The sequence below is a fragment of the Chironomus tepperi genome, unplaced genomic scaffold (assembly GCF_022539635.2).
Source record: "Chironomus tepperi strain 1889 unplaced genomic scaffold, CSIRO-AGI_Ctep_v1 contig_359, whole genome shotgun sequence".
NCBI classification, from domain to species: domain Eukaryota; kingdom Metazoa; phylum Arthropoda; class Insecta; order Diptera; family Chironomidae; genus Chironomus; species Chironomus tepperi.
The window spans coordinates 3,338,799-3,358,210 of NW_027226481.1; the positions used below are offsets into that span (position 1 = coordinate 3,338,799).

At 31.5% G+C, this 19,412-nt stretch overlaps 2 long non-coding RNA genes across 4 annotated transcripts; one reads left to right on the plus strand and one right to left on the minus strand.

The window, feature by feature from the left end:
- The first annotated feature begins 4,425 nt into the window (after positions 1 to 4,425).
- LOC139094936 (uncharacterized) lies at positions 4,426 to 15,714 on the plus strand. Of its 3 annotated transcripts, none has more exons than XR_011544809.1 (3): positions 4,426 to 4,640; positions 11,207 to 11,341; positions 11,455 to 15,714. It is a non-coding gene; the product is annotated as an uncharacterized lncRNA (long non-coding RNA). The 3 variants fall into 3 exon arrangements; XR_011544810.1 differs by lacking the exon at positions 4,426 to 4,640 and having other exon boundaries at positions 10,820 to 11,341; positions 11,455 to 14,644; positions 14,697 to 15,714; XR_011544808.1 differs by lacking the exon at positions 4,426 to 4,640 and having other exon boundaries at positions 6,527 to 11,341.
- Positions 6,446 to 11,347, minus strand: LOC139094937 (uncharacterized). Its single transcript, XR_011544811.1, has 3 exons — positions 10,618 to 11,347; positions 10,388 to 10,550; positions 6,446 to 10,322 (listed from the first exon to the last, which is right to left on the minus strand). It is a non-coding gene; the product is annotated as an uncharacterized lncRNA (long non-coding RNA).
- Positions 15,715 to 19,412: the final 3,698 nt, after the last annotated feature.

Here is a 19,412-nt window from a genome sequence, read left to right on the forward strand (position 1 = left end):
CCAAGCAAAATAAGGAATAAAGGAATGAAATTAAAGATTTTCTATAATTAATAGAATAAACATTGAACTTCCAGGTGGTGATTGGATGGTGTGTATTGAGATTTGTATTGAAAAAAGCTCTATAGTCTCAATAAATAAAGAGAATCAAGCAAAACAAGGCACTTTATAGCACAATTTTAAATAGTAATGCCTATTCTTATAGCTATAAATCCAAGGAACTAACTCGATATTTAGAACCAACCTAGAAATGAAGAGCTTCACACAAATCAACATGCAAACAAAAAACCATCCATCCCATACCCACCTGGAAGTCAATCCCACTCATTAATTCATTTCCGTCCTCTATCAAATGAAGTCAGCATTCATCAGGCTTCGATATTCCAATTCACTATAAAAAAATAGTCATTTCATCAGAAAAAAAACAGCAGAACTTTCCGTACTAAATATTGTCGTTGAATTTTCACGAACCACAACTCCACAGCGGTTGAATGAACTGACTTTTTCCACACATTTTATCCATTGCATGTTTACATTTGCACTCATTTTACTGGCACATTCATATTGTGCCACATATTCATGATATCATTTTAGCAACACAACAGCAAAACGGGTTTAAATTTCAAACAGAACAAAATAAAAAAAAAAATTTGTTTTTTTGTGTACATTTTCTGGGAGAGATGAGCAAGCTAGCTGGAAAGGACGAGTTTGTTGGATAAAAATTCAAATTTTCGACTCTATTTTCTGTGCAAGGGATGGACAATTTGTTGATAGGAGTTGTAAAATTGATCACTGTGGCTGGTTGCAATATTCTTGATTTTTCAAAGGTTTGAACTGAATTGGTGTCATTATTTCGAGCTTTTAAAGCCAAAGGTGTCTTAACTCGGTTAAATATTAGCCAAATTCAGCTAAAAAATCCTTAATTTTAACCAAATTCAGCTTAAAAATCCAAAATTTCATCGAAAAACTCAAATTTACCCAAAAATACCTCTCTAAACCCCCCAATACTCAACATTAGACCCAATACCCATCACCTGCATTTTTGTTTTCATTTTCAGCATGCTGAAAATTCATTGCACTGCGACGATATCCATAATCCAATAGCATAATATATTCCATTCCATTACTGTATGCAAATTTTGTCTGATGCACAATAACGGTTCATTGTTGTGTGGGATTAAAGCGACTATCGCGAAACAGGACGACTGAAAGTGAGAGAGATAGAGAGTGAATTTCATCGCTTACCAATGAGCACTGAACAAACTACACACAAAACCATTATCAATTGTCCTTTATCTTCTCTTTTATGTTGTTTATGCTTATTCTTATTGTTTGGACTAAAAAATATTATCAAGAAAATTCCATTCAAGCATTCTTGTTGTGCTTATTTGTTTTCATTTTCATGTTGAAATCCACTTGTGTTGCTTCCTGTTTTGAATTGTTTGGGATGATTTCGATTTTTAGTTTATTTTTTTATTTTTTTTTAGAATAAGAGAAATTGTTTACGACAAGTAGTTGAATTTACTCAGTTTGTTTTGTTTATTTTTGGTTTAAAAGCTTAAGGATCGGTGATTTGTTTGCTGTACACCTTCGAAATTTCTAGATAAATTCATGCTTCTCATTGCATCCTGTAAGGTATTAACTAGTTGATGCATTTATAATTGGATGTCATGATGGGATGCTATAGAGGATGCAAATAGGTATGCTAGGGTATGACCATGAGCAATCCCAATTCTCTACTATTAAATCCAAATCCTTTGTATATGCAGGTCTTTACGTAGACTGCGGATCAATCACCTTGGAACGGACTTCACGGTTGTTGAGGATATAACAAAACAGCCCTATTTGGACATTGTTGGTTTTATCAAGGACATAGGCATTTTGTAGAGAATTTGGGATGGTACAACAGATCATCGATCGCAGTGCCATTGCTAAAAGCAAACCCAACATTATATTCTAAGGATACTATGCAATAATTAAGACTGTAACTTGGCCAAACAGCAGAAATCGTTTAATCAATAAATCCTGCATTGTACTGGAGCTTAACCGAATTCTACATCAAGTCTTGTGGTACTCATGTTAACCTTATTAAGCAACAGGCTTTTGACTTTCATGACTCCATACTCAGCTGGTTCAAATAACCAAATTATCCTTAGTAATTATCCCAAATTTTCCATACTAATTAAACATTAAAGTCATCAAATCCAACTTATCAAAACCTTATCATCACAACGAATAATGCAAATTACATCATTCAGTAACATCCTTTGTCTTTCCAAAAAGTCTCATCATTCTAAAGTCTTTTATCATCATCACTCAGTTGACTAAGAAAACGATTGACATGTGAATACATAAAGAAAGTTTTCTTTGTGCATTAATAACAAAGAGAGATAATCTTCATGAATAGTGTCTTTACATTGCAATTTAATAATAAAGACAACAATTTTATCTTCATTCATATTATAATGTTGCCATTCACTTGTATCTCATTTTACTTATCTTAAGCTGTAATTGTAGAATTGTTTATTTATCTTTTTGGATTTTGTGCTGTGTTTTTTGAACAACGAATGTGAGGGTTGGGTTTTGGGGTTATTTTGTCTGACTATTCTGAGGGATTTTTTGTGATGTTTCAATTATTACAGTGGCTTAGACTAATCTATGGAGTTTAGAGACCGGCACCAAACCAGCATGACTCTATTATCATGCTAGATTGGATGAAATCAAGTCTCAGATCAGAATCAAGTCGATTCCTTTAACCTAGAGCTCAAAATCTACTGATGTTGCCTTTATCACACAAAATCCGAGTTGACTTCGACCTCTGGTTTAGAGAAAAGACCACAAACCCGACCAATCGCCACCCTAACTCTGTCCACAGGGTAGATTCGATGAAATTCGGTCTAAGACCAGATTCAAGTCAATTACTCCATTTAGACATATTTTTGATATTTCCTTAGAAATTATGATACATCCATCAATAAATCCCACATCAAACCCATCTTTATGCACCCCAAATCCATCCATTCCACAATAATTCCTTTACCAATTCATTTCGTAAACATTCAAACAATAATAAAGTAAATGTATGTGTACATTCGCATATTTTATTGCTGAATGTTTTCATTAAATGAAGATATCTGTCTTCATTGATAATCATTGTTCATTAATTGTTTTTCCACCGTCAATGCGGCATTGGTTGGTAGATAAGACGAAGGAATGGAAAGCAGTATGAAATGTTATTTTTTCGCAATCAAATAATGATAGAGAATAATTTTTATGGTAGATTATGCAATGCGTTTTGTGGTTTTATTACTGAATCAGAAGTTGAGTGTTGATATGGGGAAGATAGGATGTAAATGTGTGTAGTATATAGTTAGAGGCTTTGGGATAATTGTTTCATTTCCATTATCCTGAAATAATTTTATGTGTTTTTGATCGGTGACTAAAATTCAAGTTCATGTTGATGTTGATGTTGTCGAAAAATGAATTTTTTGTTGATTGAGAGGAACTAAATACATAGCCGAGTGAGACAATGTGGCGAAAAGCTGTAAAAATCAGCCCGTGTACTCAAAAAAGCGGTGTAACTTGTTAGAGGCAAGATAATGTCTAGATGATGACTCGTTCTAATCGTTTTTTGTCCACTCGGACAGTCGTAAAATTCCCGTCAGGTCAACTTCGCATATTCCTGATAATATGGTGACGAAGCGATGTCCAAGCTACCACGCTGTGCTATTCGGGTAGCAGTCAACCATCTCTTTCAAAGTCGTTAAGTTTAATTGATAATAAAATTTTTAAATAGTGGCATACGGGTGCGGTGGAAGTCAAGTGGAAATAATTTCAGGAATTCGGTGTAAAATTCACATTATTGTGAATGACTCCGACATTAATTCCTTAATGCTTGTTAATATTTACAATATTTCGTGAAACCAGCTATAGCCATATGTCAGGAACAGGGAACTTAATGATTTGAAACCAATTTAAGCTGTTGTTCAAATTCTAAGTTGGGTTTTGTGGTACAAAATGCATTCATGTAGTGAAATCTACTTGTAGATTTACACAATTTCCAACAAACAACGAACTTAACAAGGTAGTAATCTAAATACACATTAATATTATCATAATTAGACACTAACCAAAATTGTAAACTTCCAAAATTGATTCAAAACTTGAATGGACTTGTGTTTACTTAATTATATCATCGACTGTCATCCACGTTCTGCTATTTTGTTTACAATTTTTGGAACGACAAACACAATTTTCTGTTTCAACAAGCTACGATAAAAAGTATACAATATTAAGAATGCAACAATATTTGTACAAATTTTTTTTTTCGCTCATTATCAAACACCCAAACCATAGTTTTGCGTCTTTAAGTTTCGCGAGTTTATTGCTTTAAAAATTTTATACACATTAGAACATTTTGAGTTATTTTTGTTTATATTTACTATTGGAGATTGTGTACGTGACATTGAAATGGAACCAGTCGGTTATTTTTAAGATATTTCGTCATATGTGATAATATAATGTGATTTAATGATGAAATTCGAGATGAATGTGGAATTGAGATTTCTAAAAGAGCCCACGGAATAGAATTGATGATGGATTCGTAGCCAGGCAGGTGTGGCTCATGTGTGGGGTTAGATTAGGTGAGTATGCTCATTGTCAATTTGTCTCCAGATCGTCTTGGCTTTCCCAAGTGACTAGATAAGGTTGAACTCATCCTCAAACTAAACTCCCGCCGTTCTGAGTCTGAATTTATCTCCTTATCTACGCCATATGCCTTCCAAGAATGATAATGCAGTAGAATAATAGACATTTGAACTTTTAACAAGTCATATCCAATTTTAATTCCCAAATTACCAAAATTGAAAGCTTAAAGAATTCAAATTGACAAATTTTATATTCTCATTTGCAACAAACTTTCATTTTATTTACAAAAAACCTAGTCATGCAGTGATAATTGCAGAAAAATACAATAAAAATAAAACCATTACAATAAATGACTCAAACTTCCAACAAAGCCTTACAAATGTAACAAACTTGTGCTATATTTGAATCTGTTTACATGTTGCACTATGCAAAATGTACAGCAAAAGTTGTTTACTATATTTTTTTATATAAATATTAATATGCCGATTAAACTCAAATAAAAATAAATAATGCAAAGACTTTGACCTTAAACACTTAACAGTAAATCAAATTCGTTACAAGTTGAGTGCTTACGTTTAAATTATTGTTTTTTATACAAATATTAATTTTATTAATGAGTCAATCATTCATAGTGTCGATTATGAAGGCTATTAAACTGCCCCTATTATTACATTATAGTGGAAAGTGATAGTGACTGACTAGAAAAATCAAGTAAGGAACTAAAGTTTACTGTTTGAAAAGAAAACAAATTTCAATTGCTTTATTTACAATATTTGAACCTAGAGTTGTAGTTTATTGGACTTTTGAGACATTAATTGCTATTTATAAAGTGTTTTAATCATTGACAGTTTGATGAGTTTATGGACAGATGTCCTAGAGAGCTGAGCTGGAGAGGTTTTCTATTTGCTTAAATCCTGAAGAGTACATGGCGTAGAATTGGCCCAAATGTTGGCTTTAGCAGACTTGTGTCTAGTTGATGCTGGATTTCAACAAGTCTGGCCTAGAATTAAAGTAACACGATGGCCTATAAATGGATTTTCGCTCATTTTTGTGTCAAGTTCAAGCTTGGAATAAATGTGATTGATTAATCCGCATAGATCCAAATCTGAGAATGTTAAGAAGCTCCTTGTTGGTTTGGGATCAGAAGATCGAGAAGATCAACATACACTTCAAATTTCTAGCAAAACCTTAGTAAATACAATAAATTTGACACCCATAACCAAGCCTTTTTATTGTATCAAGCACAATTTAATTCAGATCAAACTAAAGTTGTCAGTTACAAGCCTTAATATTTGGGATATTAGGTATTTTCACAAATAATCCAAACCCAATTAATTACAATCCCTAGATCACACATCATATCCACTTTTGTATTCTCATCACATTCCTAATTGATAGTTTACGAATTAAATTTTAATTTTTTTATATTAATTAGTCGCTAAATGATTAAACAAGTTTAGTGAGACTTGAAAATATTTTTAAATACAAAAAATTGTGAAAGTAGGTCATATAGTATATTGATGTTTTTCAGAAGATCAACATGTTTAATGAAGGTGTTGCTGGTAAAGTTCATTTGCCTTTTGAGTGTTGTAGGTTTAAATGGCACGCAGTATTTGGGTTTTTGGGAAGCTTTTGGGAATATTTTTGATTTTTTACAGCAAATTCTTAAATTATTTTAAGTTTTTCAAAGTTTTTGGAGATTTTTGCAGGAAAATAAGCTTAAAAGCTTAATACAAACCTGAAATTTTGCAGAAACTGTAAAAAAATCTCAAAATATGCATTAAAATATTGTCAAAAACCTAATTAAAATTTTATTACAAAACTATTTAAATAAACTAACTTTCACTAATCATTTCTTCATTTTATTAGTCCACATCATTAATATTAAGACTTTAAAATGTTTATTTGACACTTTCGCGCTTCTTATTTTAAAGTATTTCATTACCTAAACATTATTATTGAGCACAGCTGTTTTACCTGCTTTAAAATGTGTGAATATATAATAATTAAATAAAATGTGCGGTAATATATGTAAAATTTCAGTGTCTTTCACCTCATATTCATATAATAAGCTTTAACTAGGTACTAATGTCGATTTTGTATTCATATTTAAACGCATGTTTTGGCTCTTAAAATGAAATTGTCTTGTTGAGAAGATGGCTGAGTTAAGGAGTGCCGGTAAATGGACATATATGCAAAATATTGGAATTGACAATAGCTTGCAGAAGTGTTAAGACTCTGTAAGCACTTTGAAATGAATTTTTATGACAATTTTTGCTGTAAAATTCAAAACAATTCAAGTCAAGTAAGCTTGAGCCTAAAACAAAATGCACAACTGATTCTAGTCAACCTGTGATTATATTTCAAACAATATAAACTCAAATTTCACGAAATCGCAATAAAATCATAGCAAAATTGTCACGTAGGTCATATACAATTTCTGTAAAATTTTGAATCTGACACTTCCTATTCTAGAAGTAGTATTTGTCATCATTTGCAGCCTTGTGAATTTAATGCCTCAATATTCTTTAAAGATTCTCCATTCATGTTTACCTAATTCATTCAATAAGCACTCGACAGTCTCAATAAATGTAAAGATTGATTCTCAATTTTTCAGATAAGGGGTTTGTTTGGCAATGACGGTTGTTTGTAGATAAATTGAGATTTTAGGACATTCATGAGTGACAGTATGAGGTGAATTGCATTTCTCGTCATGGTGCCGTCAGGGAAACTTCCCGTCTAACAGTTAATACGGCAATGTAGCGATATCTTAGCGGATAAGTTGAAGACAATTCAAAATCCCTAAAATATTGAACATCATATGCTCAATTAGAGTGCTAACTTCAAGCTCAATGTCTTACAAATTCAATAGAACAATTTAAAAGCTTCTATCAACATCCTTGACTGATACAACTTTCCCATTTAATTAATTTTATACAACAATTATTAACACAAAAGTTTATCGATCGATAAATTAAGGAAATTGTTTAAATTCAGTAATTTTATAATTTATTTTCCTCCTTTCAATCTTAATCAATAAACAATGATTACAGTGTTGTTTTTATGCTGCATTGTTAGTCTATCTGTCTATATGTTTACTTCATTTTATTGTTTGTTCCCTGTTTGTTCATGATTGAAGTATTTTTTGTCATTAAGAGTCGTTCGGATGTTGTGTTCCTGACGTTAGAGGCATCGATTAACCTTGTAGGAACAATGTTTGTTGAATGAATGCATCTAAAGCTTAACCAAGTCGTACAATGTTTAGAAACATACTGATTTGATTCGATCCAATGAAAGAATCATTTCATCATGTCTAACCGTTGGATATGTTACTTTTGCTAAGGGACCGTTCATTTATTATGTTCAGAGGGGAGAGGAAGGTGCAAATCTTGCAAACGTTCGTTATTCTACAACGTAACAACTGAACATTCCCTAACCATTTCATAATATCTAAACGCCATCCATAATAAGTATTTTACCCTCAAAAATACTTCCATAAAAATATCACCAGATGCCCATAAAGTACAGTAACTTAATGCAATTGAGAGAAATTTACGCATCAAGTTGTAACACTTTTATATTCACGCTGTCCATTCTAATTTAATTAATTTTATTTTTATTTTGCGTAATTTTTGCTTCTGTTTCGACATTCAATTTTGTGCTTCGATGTTAAAAGGGGGCGATTGTAAATGAGGTCGTCCAAAAAATGGGTTCAATGATTAGCCATCCTACTCTTTGCAGTATATAGAGTATCATTTAGCTTAAGACCTCCTTTTAATATTGTGACATCTTAAAGGCGTACCCAAAAATCAAGGTCACTAAATTGAAGGTGTTGACCCCAAAACCCACTCCCCTGAATACACCTCAATGACATCATAAGTGAATGACCCTCTATACCAATGTACCTTGTTGTTCACCAAATGCGGCATGTTAATTTTGTTGTTATTTTTCTTTATTCGTATTTTGTGTGTTAGTTTCCAATATAATTGATCGGAAATGAAGACGCGTAATTGAATATTCAATTCATTAATTGTTATGCTTGAACTAAGCACTTGTTGTTGAGTCTTGAAATAATTGATGATGTTTTTCTCTTCATCAATATGTTAAAATGTTGGAAAAATAAGAAACAAAATGTCTAGAAAGTATTGTTGGATATTTTTGTATTATTAGACTTCTCGATGAATTAGTTTGTAGTCGGTGACGCATGACGATGTTAATTTGTTGATTAAATGTTGCCAAAATAACTTGATCTTGGTAAAGTCGCACGTGGATATCAATATTTAGAATGTAAATTAACATATATTGTGGGTGTGTGCTGGAAGTCATAATTTGTTATTCTGATGGATATTAAAGGTCCTAACAAGATCACAGCAATAGTTCTAGAGCTGCTCAAACAATTAGGACTTCATAAACATCATTATGGCATGTGTTAAATCTTATCTTTGTGAGCATTTATAAGAATATGTATTTATTGCTGGACAGGGTCCATTGTTGTGGACTTTGTGATTGAAAAGATGTAAACATGGTAAACGGAATGTTTTGCACGTCCTCATCAGAAGCAAATAACCAAATTTTAAAAATGTTTATCATTAATAACAATTCTTGCGATCTTATGTAGCTAATCTTTCTTGTTTCTTGATATTTGACTGATGGTTTGACATTTTATGGATACTTGACCGCTATACCATTTTTTTCATTTCACGAACTTTTAGAATCTAAAATTTCACATGAACATAATTCATCTGTCAAATTAATAAGTTTGTCGGCTAAAAGACAGCTGAGGAGATTTCATCTTTGAGTCTTTAAAACTGGCATAGCTTTCTTTTTTTAATTTTACCATAAACTGTCAGATTTAAGATAGCATTAAGATCTGCGATAGATATTGAAACTTGCTCAATTACATATCTAGAAATATGTAAAGCATTGCTGGTAAAAATATCAATTGTATATGATTTAAATTTCACTACTTTTCTTTAGAAAGCATAGAGCATGCTCTCAAAAGCAGGATAAGCTGAGAGCAGCGGTCACGAACATATTCATTTAATATATTTAAGGTGAGCAAGTTCTCCAGATTAAGGTTTTGCTTAAAAGACTGCGTCCTTCACTCATTTAATAATATCTAAAGTACTCAATAGTAGTCCAGTTGCTCCACAGGGATCCAAGACAGACAAGGTCAATCCCAAATAGTCATAAGAAATAAATTCAATTTTAAATTATAAATTCATACTTTCTCATGACTTCTAAATTTATTTTTAATGGAGACTCTATCATTTACTCAGATAACTTGACACAATTAAATGGACAGTCCTTAAAGCTATTTAAAATTTTTCCTGCTTATTTTAATTTTATTCAGACATTTTTCATGTACCTTTAATTACCCATACTTCGAAACTGTATACTTTTTCCACGAATTTGCTGTTTACTTCCAGCTGTTTTTAACGAGCTTTTGCGAGCAACTTGATAATTTCTTATTAACAGTTTAGGCTTATTAGCAACTTATTTTACAATCAAGAAGAGAAAGAGTCAATGACAGTGCTGTTTTCCGGTAAAAAACTTGTTATCAATACCACAGAAACCGGCAATTTAAATGTTTTAAGGATTGCAAGATGTTTATCTAAATGCAAGGCTTTTTGGTGATGTGATTTCAATGTCTTGAGGTTGTTATTGCTGAATCTGAGCTTAAGTATGCAGCATCAAAATTAAATGAGTTAAAAAACTAAAATTTGAGTCTAAATTGACTTACTTAAAGTTAAATCTAGTTGCAATTATTTCAAGTCATTGTCACGGACATAAGTACATAAATTCATTATCCAAACTGCTTATTCGAGACGAGTAACTTAAGAACAGCATCTAATATAATTACATATTTCAATAATCCTCAATGTTTTCCGCATTTTTTCAAATATCTTAAAATTAAATGGATTTGATCACATTTTTTGTTATTAATATTGTCGTAAAACATCGCACCCATACCATTATATGCTTATTTACTCTCTCAATCTGATCATTTACTGATAATACTTTATTTTCTGATAATCACTTCTATTTTTAACATCTGCAATGTGAATTCCTGAAAATTCTTAACAGTAAGAATTTCTTTCTTTTTCTGGAAATAAAGAATAATTTTTTTATATGAAATACAAAAAAATTACGACGCAATTTCTGCTTGTTGCTCTTTTATACCATATTCGTAATGCAGGCCTTGAAGTATTCTCCTCATAAAAAACCAAAACAAAAACATTCTGCTTACTAACACAAGTTGATGTGAGCGTCACTAATACTGACATGCTGTACGCTCTTTTAAATGTTTTTGTAGCTATTTATGTTGGGTATGGATGGTAATCAGTTGGTGGTTTGACTGACTGAGTGGTGGTTGATGAGTTTTGGGGATGAATTTGAGGAGGAATTTAGGAAATTTGAGCATTTCTGATGTTCAGGATCAACCCCAAAATGCGCTTCTATTGCCTCAAACTGAAAAGCAGCAAAACATGTATTTGACTATTTATCGCCATTCGACACACCACATTTTATTACTATGATGAACAAAAACTGTTGTTTTCAGAGGCCTGATCACTACCACACCCAAAAGCCTCACCAACACGTCAACAGAGTTTCACGTCTTTCATAAAAAGCAGGCAAGAATTGAGTTGTAAACAAAAATTTAACGCCAGTCGTGAACGAAACCTTTAAGTGAATTGTAAGTTTTTTTAAGAGTTGAAAGAAAAAAAAAAGAGAAAAAAAATCGATATTAATTGAAAACTTTTTTTTCCATTTCTTATCAACGATAAAATTAAAAAAAAAATTTGATAGCAAAAAAGTGAAAAAATAATTTGAGAAAAAAAAACATTCAAGATGAATAAGGAACATAATTCAAATGACAAGCACGGTCATCAAAAGCAACATTTTCCATTTACAAAGGCCGGATCTGGACCAGAAGCTCCAAAATTTCCATATCGTGATCCACGTCATTATGTCGATCCAATTGCTGACTTCCCAAAGAAATGTCAATTGGGTTATACAGCACAACTTACATTAAATCAACCACATCCTCATCTTAACAATTGTCATTCACCTGAATTGCCGACGTCTCATCCATGGTTTGAACCATCAACACCTTAAATTGTTGACCAATTGCATGAGCACTTTTTGCAAAAAATATACATAATATTAAGGTCTATAGCGTCTCAAGTTAAATGTGTTCAGAAGCATCACTGAATGGAAAAATTAAATTAAACAAAAAATTGTGTCAATTTTTTATAAACATTTTCTAAAGTCATACATTTAATTATCTGCAATGCAATTTATTACAAAAAGTTCATACTTTTAAAATATTGTCAATTTTTCATGAAGTAGTCTCATGTTTGTGCTGATTTTAGTGAGAAATATCATCGAATGACAGATTATATTTGGTATTTTTAATAATAAACGCGGATATGAAGAAAATAAATAGTTAATAAGTGAGAACAAGTTTTGCTAAAAAATTTTGTGTTTCTTATCTTTTTTTTAAAAATGTGCTTATGTTCTTTGTGCCGTTGCGTGATATTTTGACAGATTTACTGGAGTTTGTAGACATTTTGTTGATTTTTATTACGTGATATCTAATGCTGGTCATATAATATCAAATAAACTTGATTGGCGTGTGTTATGTTTGCAAATCCAACTCAAATCGGTGAAATTAATGAAATCAAAACAATTTGAAATGAAATTTCACTCATAAGTAGTGAGAAATGACGCATTGGCTTCTCTGAGAAGCGTCAGTCCAGACGCACATTGACAAAGACGCAAATAAAGAAAGTTTTATGGGTCATTAGATAAGGGACAGAATTTTGAGTCATATTCTACAATTATGAAGAATTAACAGCTGCATTCTGGATTTTTGGAAGATAATTTAGCAAGATTTAGATTTTAAAGCTAGATAAATTCATTGTTGATGACTTTTGTGTCCAGATTAGCTTTTGATTGTGGTTTTAGGGCTTCTTGGAGTCTGTGGAGTTGATAAGACTCCAAAATATTGATTGCGCCTTTTTAGACTTTAAGAATCCAGATTTCCAAAGTCATATCAACTCAAGTTTGAAGACAAAATACAGAATAAAATCTAGATATCACATAGTAGCCTATAAAGTCACAATAACGATCATTATTTGACAAATATCGATTCAAAGCGTCTATTTGAATGTCATTTAAATGGAATCCTTTAATTAGGAGATCAGAGCATCGTCTCTAGTTCTGACCTCATAAGATTACTCTGAAATACTCCTCATTAACCTCCAACCAGCATACTTACTCCATAACCCATACAATATATTTAAAACTTCACCCAAAATTTCACATAAGGGTACAACTTTACATTTCTCATTTTTATTATTATTTCCATACTTTTAATTCATTTATTGCTTATGCTTTTTTTTGCTATACTTCTTCAGACATTTACAGTTTGATTTCTTATTCTCACATATACTTAAATATTATACACATTTTGTATTATAATATTAAGAGAGAGAAACACAAGTGGAATTAAAATAAAGCTTTTATACATTCTAAATAAATATTCTGCCTACTTAATCTAGAACCCGAAGAGTTCAACAAGAAATAGAATTAAAAATAGCAACACAAAAAATGTCATTTCTATTTTTATGTAAAGACAGTCTGATCATACATTACATCTAGCGCATTTGTGCTGTTTACAATACGTAGGCGGAGTATGTTGCATAAAGAAAAACTACACAAAATGTAATAAGACTTTAGACTTTCTACTGCTGTACTAAAAATTAGATATAATTTATGGAATGTTTTGAAATATTTATTCTGAACATTTATTCAATTTCTTCTTTCCTTTTTCGAGATTAGAATTGTCTAGATTGTAAAAGTTGTGACTTTCAAATGTTCCTGGAGGGCAAAAGAATAATGCACTCAAGATGTTGTACGTCTTTAGTGTAATAAGCAGTAAAACTGGTATAATCGGAAGATTTTTTTTTTTTGGAGACTTATGACCTTCAAAAAATGAGAGATATAAAGGCTTGTGGAGATCATTAAGCATGTGCTCTTAAGTATTTGAGTCTGTTTAGCATCTGGTTAAACAATTAAGAATGAAGAAGATTTGTTCGAGAACAGGCAAATTATTGAATGACCAGTCTGAATTTTGAGTTGTTAAAATCAGGTAGAAATCATTCAAAAACAGTTTAAGTTAGGATTGGTCAATCTTAGTCGTAGTATTAGCAATCTTGTGAAGCTGATCGATCAACTTTTGATTATTTTGTTCAGTTATTTACCATTTAACTCTAGAAGGCCAAGTCGTAAAATTTGAGGCGACTTTGAACTCTGAACCTAGCTCCAGACCAAGTAACAAAGGAATCGATCCAAAAAACAAAATACCAGCTGAGTTTCCAATCCTAAGATTGAAATCTGTTCAATTTTATTATTGAATAGGTTTAGTCGTATTTTATTCATACGACTAAAATTTAGATTTGCCAAGGTTTTACGTATTTTGATACTTTTAATCGTATTTTCATTTCTATACGCCTTACTAAAAGTAATACAACAATTATTGAATTTCCATTTCTTTTTGCATCTGAGTAACAAACAAATGAGTTGGAAATCTTAAACTAAATCACGTATATAAACCAGTTCACTATTTAATTCAAGACTTTATAAACAGTTTCTGCATTATATTGGCTTCTGCACTTGTAATTTGATCCTAACCTAAATTCTTCATATTCCTTAATTACTGCAATCTATTCTTCTTACCATGGATGTCAAGCTAAATTATTTCATCAATTTTCGTTATCTTTGGACACACGTCGAATGTTCGGGTGATAAAAAATTGAGATTCAAGACATCAAATAAATAATTTTTGAAAGTGTAGTGCACCGTAGCATCTTGTTACAATGTTATAAGGTCATTTACATCAAATGCCCTTCAGCACAACAAATTTAATTTGTGTCTTTTTGATGAAGAATCTCAAAATGGCTGAGGAATCGACTGAAATGACTGGATTAAAATGGTTTGTATCTAAATATTTAAATTGCAAAAATAATTAATTATTTTATTTGTAGAATTAAAAATCAGGAAATGATCTTTTCATGACTAGATGATTAGAACAAAGCAAACCAGCTCGACTTAGGGCGTTACGCTATTTTCTAGCAACAACAATTACAAAGATGACCTCAAAGATACTTGGAATGGAAATTGAACACCGGAACATTTAGAATTTATTCAGCCGTTATTTAAATTATCGCTTTTATTTAAATTGCCTCTAGGTTTAGCTTAGCTTACAAACATCTGGACTGACTGGATATGACCTTAAGCTGTAAACAGCAATATGCAATGATGCAACTTTCTATGGCGATGTATCTTATTTAACCGGTTTTAACTGCTTTGATTGAATCAATGATGCAGATGAATTTATTGCGATATTGAGATGTCAAATTGGCCTTTAGAAGTGATGATTAATTTCATTTTGCTAGTTATACGTGGGACTTAGTTAAGGTTGTCGTCGATTAAGCTTTTAAAGTTCATGTTTTAGGAGATTTAGGGTTTAGGTTGAAGCACTTCTAATATTAAACAGAATAAAGAAGATGAGACACTTTATGCTAATGTCATGGAACCTTAGCTAGGTTCTATTCATCCAAAAATATTACTTTCAATACTCTTAACCTTGCTGAACAGTAATCTAACTGAATCAAGCGAAACTTTAGTCATTTTCTGATCAAAACTTCCAAAAAGTCGGTGCAAATTTGATAATTCTCAATTAAAGATTAAGATTATCCTTTGAAGTGTTTCTTACTTAACTCAATATCCATTATCACTTCTCTACCGATTAACTAAATAAGTAATTTAATCAAATACTTACTCAAGATAAGGTAAGATTGCAATTATTTTTCTAGCCCGATTCAAGGTTTTCTGAATCAGACCCGAAAATTTTGTGATAAGACTGTGGGTGATTACGTCAACGCAAATAAGGTTAATGTGCGGAGATAACACTCGACACTTTACAGAAATTATCGCGAAAAATGTTTTGACTTCGTTTATTTTTTTACTGAATAAAGCTAGACTATTTAAAATGAAATTGAATTTTGTTTGATGTTTTCTTGAGAATTTGTTGATTTGATTAGCCTTATGGCGATGTCTTGAGAGCTAAACCTACCCTAATAGTCAATTTGTTGATTATGGAAGGTGTTTAGGTGGAAATTTGTAGAAATAAAATATTAAAAGATTGTTTTCAGGTGGAAGTTCAGTGATTTTAGCTTCTACTTTGCTTTGCTTCATTTTGAGAGGGTAAAGCAGAAGTAGAAGATGATTAGAATCTTATTTGAATAGACCGAGTTATGAAAAATAAGCTAAAACCATGTATCATGAAGTCTTCAAGCATTTACGGGGCCTAAAGTCAATACATCGATGTAGCGGCGCCTGTGCGACTACATTGTGCTCTTCAGGTTAAATAAAATCACGTTTACTTTAATCAACTAACAATTTAGAGGACGCTGATTAGATAACGATTTGAAAAATCATCCTAATCATCTTGAAATAGGCAGGGTTTCTGATTAACCGCGTCTTTACATAACCGCTGTTATGCTGTTAACGGTTAACAGCTGTCAGAAACCCTAACTTGAACTAGAAGATGCGTGACTTGTACTAAATGTCATTTGAATTGTACTAAATATTAGTAACAAAAGAGCGTGATAAAGTAGCAGTTAAATCCTAACAAAAATTCAAAACTACTCAAACCTAAAAAAAAAAGTATTCCATGTCAAAATAAGCATCCATTACATAAACTTCTTCAACACTTTTTAAAAAATTACTGAGAGGTGTTAAAGCACCTTTCAAAAAAAGAACATCAGAAAATTCAATTTATCTTCAAAACAGTAAACATTCTTCATTTCCTTATTCTTCATCTACACGTCCATTCCATTTGTGTTGAGAATCTTTTAAGCTTTTTTTTTCTCTCTTTCTCTATTTTTTTTGTCAGTTCCGAAAAGACATAATATGAAGTAATGCTGTTAAAATAGTGAGAGGATTAATTTAACAACAACAACAAGTTGGGTTCACTAAATGTTGTCAAGTTTATGTCAAGTGGAGAGATGAGAACGAAATAATGAGTTAGCAAAACTTTTATTTTTTTTTCTTATTTTCTCTCATTTGAAAAAAAGAAAAAACTTTTTTTTTTTATTTTTACACATTTTGTAAATAGCATGAACATGATGGGAGTTTTGTGTAGTTTTAAGTATTATTGTTTCTATTTTTTTAGCTAGTTTTTTTGGGGTGTTTGGGGGGATGGTTGTGTCAGTTTGACTGAGGTTAACATTCTAGTTTGATTTTCAGCTTCAAGCTTACTGAATGGCCCATTCTGCCGTTATAGAATGTCAAAAATGGATCTAGTTAAAATTTTTATAGTTTTAATGCATTAAGCTCAACTTAGGTAGATAAAACTAGTCATCTGTCTTGTCTAACTAGCCAACCTGAGAGTCAAACCATGAATAGATGATTTAAGAAGTTGATATTGTATCCCCTAAGTCCATATGGCTTGCCAAAGCTTTGTAAGCACGATCTGCAGCTAATAACAGTTCTTATTTCAAATTTTGAATGCATCATCACTTAACGAACGTACAATAATCAAGTACACTAAGCCACCGAGTACCTTTGACCTAAAATTTCCAACATATACCCTCCAAATACATAAATCCTCATACAAACACACCAAAAGTCGCTCACCAAACCATCCAACAATCCAGCACATCCAAACTTCCCAAAAAAAAAAATTATTTGTACAATTCTAGTAAAACTTCTTGTTTTAATTTCAAAAGTGTGAAATGCTCAAACTCACAAAAAAAAATAAAACTTATTCCTTGTTGCTTTATTCAGCTTTGTAGACAATGAGCTAAAGTGTGAATCTCACTTGTACACAATGGACATGAGGAAGTTTACTAGTTTTATTTGTAGCAAATGGATGTAAGAATAAAAGAAATGTTGAGGTGCTTATGTTCGGTGAATTAATTATGATCATCTCTTAAGCTGGTCATTGTTTCGATGGGAATTAGGATTTGGGGAGGAAATAGGGCTGGAGGATGGATTTTTGTTTTGAGTGTGGAGTGATATGTTAAGACTTTTGGGCAGTTTGATGATTGAAGTGTGAATAATTTGGTGCAGTGGTGGGCAGTCTGTAAACCGACAAAATACTCGACGTTTGTGGCTTTATATGAGGCTTACCAGTAAGGTGTCCCAAGAAACATCAAAAGTTGCCCAACAATGTCATGATATTTGCATGAAAAAGTTGAAAATTGTCAATATTTTCCCAATAAGCAACAGCACTCACGTGTACAGAAACCAATCGAAAATTCTATAACCACACGCAATTTCCATTCCATTCATTCAACACGCGTATCAACAAACATATTTATGAAGAAAATTCCGAGAACATTCATACAATTCTTTACCAAAAAAATACTGTCTGAAAATTTTTCCATAAAACTTTTCCACTCATTTCATCTGCAAAAAAGAAGCAGCAACAACACAAGAAAAAATTCAAAACACAAACAGACTTATTGAAAATTCGATTCTGTTATTTTTCATCCAAACAAAAGATCCACATTCGGCTCAATTTCAGAGTGTTTTTTACAAAATAAATATTTCAGTCACATAATTTTGTGTTTTCAACATTATCATAAAATAATATCCATCAAATAATGGCAATAAAATAAATAAATTTATGTTTAATGTGATTTTATTCTCGTTTTAAATTATTGAGTTGTTTAATTTTAATAAAAAGCAGATAGTGGCTTGATAGCTGGTAAGTAAGGTGTGATGTCACGAAATTTAGACTCCTGGGCTCAAATGCCACACCAGTCTAGTGACTTCAGATTTTCAAACCTCTGAGATCCATATCTACGCATTTTATGCTTTGTTAAGCTACTGATAGTTTTAAGAGTGAGAATTTACCAAATCTTCCGCTTAAATCAACCTTTTTTGACAACACTTCTGCATGTAGCCTGATCCAGTAATGCATGTAGCCTTCAAAAGGATGTTGTAACCCAACATGTGATTTTCATCATATATTTCACCATCAACTTGAAAAACGAGCTTCTTGGCAACTAGACACAACATGGCAACTATTAAGTAAATATTCTGATAGTTGTACGCATGAATTTTCAAAATTTTTTGTACTTAATTACTTATCGCTGATACAAAAATTTGCTGAAGTCATTTGATAAGAACCATATGTAATTTTTTTTCGAAAAACTTGTAAAAAAACTAAAAACAAAAGTAGTTTTGTGAAAATTTTCGACTTGTTCAGACACATTTTTAATAGTTTTTTAGTAATTCAGAAAACAATTCCAAAAAATGAAGGAACCATTGTTTAACATTTGTTGTCTCTGCTATTCTTTAAAAAAAGGTAGTTGCATATTCGTCACACTTAGTCTACTTTTCTCAATTTTTCAAATAAAGCAAGGATTAGAAATATTAATACTTGATGAACATCATGGATATAAATATAATGAATTCCTGGAATCAGAAGGTAAATCAAAAAATCCAATTTTTTAAGAAATAAAGCCATGCTTTATTAATTCACAGGGATGACATTATTCAACAGTTTCCTAAGTATTGGAACTATCATTGCATGCATTACATTCTATGTTGGCGTGAAGAGTGTAAGTACTATAATCATTAAAATTCATTGCCATCAAGGGCATAATGCCCACATTTTATCTTATCTTATCTTTTATTTGATAGAAAAAACCAAACCTTTTGGCACCATTCATCATATATGAGTCGAT